At 39.0% G+C, this 3,241-nt stretch overlaps 1 long non-coding RNA gene across 1 annotated transcript in view; it reads right to left on the bottom strand.

The window, feature by feature from the left end:
- The window catches only part of LOC112943987, a 12,358-nt gene extending 9,894 nt beyond the window's left edge, over window positions 1–2,464 (bottom strand). The window contains exon 1 of the long non-coding RNA XR_003248694.1: window positions 2,302–2,464. This is a non-coding gene — a long non-coding RNA (uncharacterized LOC112943987). The remainder of the gene's footprint in view (window positions 1–2,301) is intronic.
- Between the last annotated feature and the right edge of the window lie 777 nt (window positions 2,465–3,241).

The following is a 3,241-nucleotide window of genomic DNA, read 5'->3' as shown; positions in this document are numbered from 1 at the left end:
AGCACTGGGCCCAGCACTGACCCCTGGGGGACACCACTGGCCACAGGCCTCCAACTGGACTCGGCCCCATTTATCACCACCCTCTGAGCTCTGCCATCCAGCCAGCCCTCGATCCACCGCACCGTGCACTCATCTAGTCCACTCTCCCGGAGCTTCTGTATGAGGATAGTGTGGGAGACGGTGTCAAAAGCCTTGCTGAAGTCAAGGTAGACAACATCCACGGCTCTCCCCTAGTCCAGCCAGCCTGTCATCCCATCATAGAAGGCTATGAGGTTCGTCACACATGACTTCCCCTTCGTGAATCCATGCTGACTGCACCTCAACACCTTCTTCTCCTTCATATGCCTGGAGATTCTCTCTAGGATGAACCGCTCCATCACCTTTCCAGGGACAGAGGTGAGGCTAACCAGCCTGTAATTGCCCGACTCCTCCCTCTTGCCCTTTTTGAAGACTGGAGTGATGTTGGCTCTCTTCCAGTCCTCGGGCACCTCCCCTGCTCTCCAGGACCTCTCAAAGATGATGGAGAGAGGCTGAGCAATAACCTCGGCCAGTTCCCTCAGCACTCTTGGGTGCATCCCATCTGGGCCCATAGATTTTTGAGTGGCCAGTTTGCCTAAGTGATCCCTAACCCAATCCTTCTCAATCTGTGGAAGGTCTTCCTCTAGCCCATTTATATCTCTTCCACTTGAGCCCTGCAGATTGTGGGGAGTCGCCTTAGCAGTAAAGACAGAGGCAAAGAAGGCATTTATAGGCAAATTTATAGGAAAATATATAAGTTTAACACTTCAGATGAAAATTAGGTGATTACTTCCTAGTCAGTTTGTCCTGAAAAGTCTTTTGGTAGTAGACTCTGAAAGTTCAAGAGGTTTTTAAAGGATTCTTCTTACATGCCCTAGTGCTATAACTAGTATTTGGGGAAATGGGATTTTGCCTCTTTCCTATTCTCCCTTCACTTCAATCTACTATTGAGAAAGGCTCAGAGAAGCCCTTTGATTTTTTTGTTCCCCATCTGATCATTATGTTTCCGTCCCAATTCTTCTCTTACCTTTCTCCCAATCTGTAACTGCATAACCTGAGCTACAGAACTCTTTGATCCACCACCTTGGGAACAAATTTGCTTTCTCTTATTTTATGAGATTTGATTTCTTTTCCATCTATTAAATTTCCTCTTTAGGTATGTGTCTATTATTTTCTAAAAATCAGGGGTAACATCTAGTTTGTGTTTCTCAAAAATCTCTTTTTTGAGATTGTTTCTGTACTTTATTAATCATACTTGTAACGATTACTGCACACATCTTTCATAGCACAGTATTTAGCTGTCCTTTGACTTTTCAGGCACCATTTGTGCTACAGGCTTGATAGCTAGGTCTCTCCTGACCTGCCCAGGCATCACTCTTTTACCTTGTTTGCTTTGGAAACTCCTGCTTTACCAGTCTTGCTATGTGTTCATGAAGTACACAGCACTGCCATGTCAGTTTTTTTCTGATACAAAAGATCCCTCATTCTARAATTTGGTTTTCTTCTTGATGAAGGCAAGGGAAGTGGAAAAGAGTATGCATTCATCCTTACATTTCAATTAGGAAGGCTTAAGTACTTTAGACATGACACAGAAAATCAGAAGTGGTAGGGTGAAAAATAAGTCAGGTAAAGAAAAGGTGGCTGAAGACAGTGCATCAGTTTCTCTTTCAGCAATACAGAAAGAGATTCAATCTTAYTCAGATAAATAGGAGACAAAACAATGCAAATCCCACAGCTGTTGAACTAAGATTACCTTTCTTTATAAAAAGTAGAAAAGATTTTATTTTACACTATTTGCATTAATATTATCATACAAAGAGTGACACCGCTAAACTAGACATAAAAATATTGTTAATTAGCTTTTTCCTAGGGTTGCAGCAATGATTATCATAATCTTTTCAATAAGGAAAAACACTTAGAATATACTGAAAAGGGAATTTTCATAGTATTGGAAAATTAGATTTAGACATATTTAGGTAGAAAAATATTATTAGAGTCCAAAATAACTCTTAATGTTACATTGCTTGTGTAATAGGTAGAATCAATTCTCTGTTTTGATGGGAAATATTAGGAAAGAAGAACTCTAAAATTTTTATAATGGTACAGATTTCTTCATGCAATTTATTTCTTTTATAAGTATTTATTATTATGAATGATTGTCTTAAATGTGGTAAGGAAGAGTGGCATTAAGAAAGTGTCTGTTTTAGACACAGTCAATGAATCACATCTTCTAGCTGAGCAGAAGCTTCCCATGGCTGAAAAATTATAAACAAAATATATTACCCATTGTCCAGAGGCCAGTATCTTGCCAGCTTTCACAGCTTGATTTGAGAACTGATTAGATGAGGCACAATTGCAAGATAATAGGTGGATAATGATGAACTGGTAGGGTGTTTGAATCTCATCCAGAAGCTGTGTGCTGCAGAGTGACTGAATCAGTGGCCATCATACACTAGTATWTTCTTTGGTAAAAGTGTCAAGAAAACACTTTAAAAAAGGTGTGTTATAAAGARCAATGTGAAAGAAGACAAGGAAAACATTTTAAAGGCACATAAAGACAGCAAATTTTCAGCTGAAACCTGAAAAAAAACTTAAGTAGGTGATCAAGGCGAACATCATTTATGAGGCAAAGATGGTACTGTAAATCAACTGTGTAAGAAATACTAGGAGGCAAGACCCTCCTCTGATGGTGATCTGCATTAATAGATTTTCATGCCTTTAAACTTTTTCAGTGGAGGTGGAGGTAGCACCTTTTAATCTCATTGACACAATACTTGCATGAGTACCCCATGTACATGAAGCCCCCAGTGGGTTACAAGAGTAACCCATGGGATCTGAGATCAGGGTTGGGAAGCAAGAGGTTAATTACAAGTTGAACAGCAATGTTGCAGAAGAAAGGGCAGAATTCACCAAAACAAAAATTGGTGAAGTTGTTCTTAGCAGAGAACTTGAGGAGAGAATTGAAAAAAAAAACCTAAACAAACCAAACCTAAACAAACAAACCTAAATAAACCAAAACAAATACTGTTCTTGCTGCAATAAAATTCAAGCAGAGACAACACAAAGAACATGACAGCAAAAAGAACATATCAGTATAAAAAGAGTCAACTTTAAATTTGTGTTTTCTAGATGGAAAAGAACAAAAAGGAGATTACAAGGCAGTTTAGGAGTAAGAGCAGGAACTCATCACCAAAAAAAAAAAAAAAAAAAAAAAAAAAAAAAA

This window comes from Nothoprocta perdicaria, unplaced genomic scaffold (assembly GCF_003342845.1).
Source record: "Nothoprocta perdicaria isolate Ctin4 unplaced genomic scaffold, notPer1 scaffold_158, whole genome shotgun sequence".
Taxonomy (NCBI): Eukaryota; Metazoa; Chordata; class Aves; order Tinamiformes; family Tinamidae; genus Nothoprocta; species Nothoprocta perdicaria.
The sequence above is the reverse complement of the archived record's forward strand: the minus strand, read 5'-3'. Positions and strand labels throughout refer to the sequence as shown.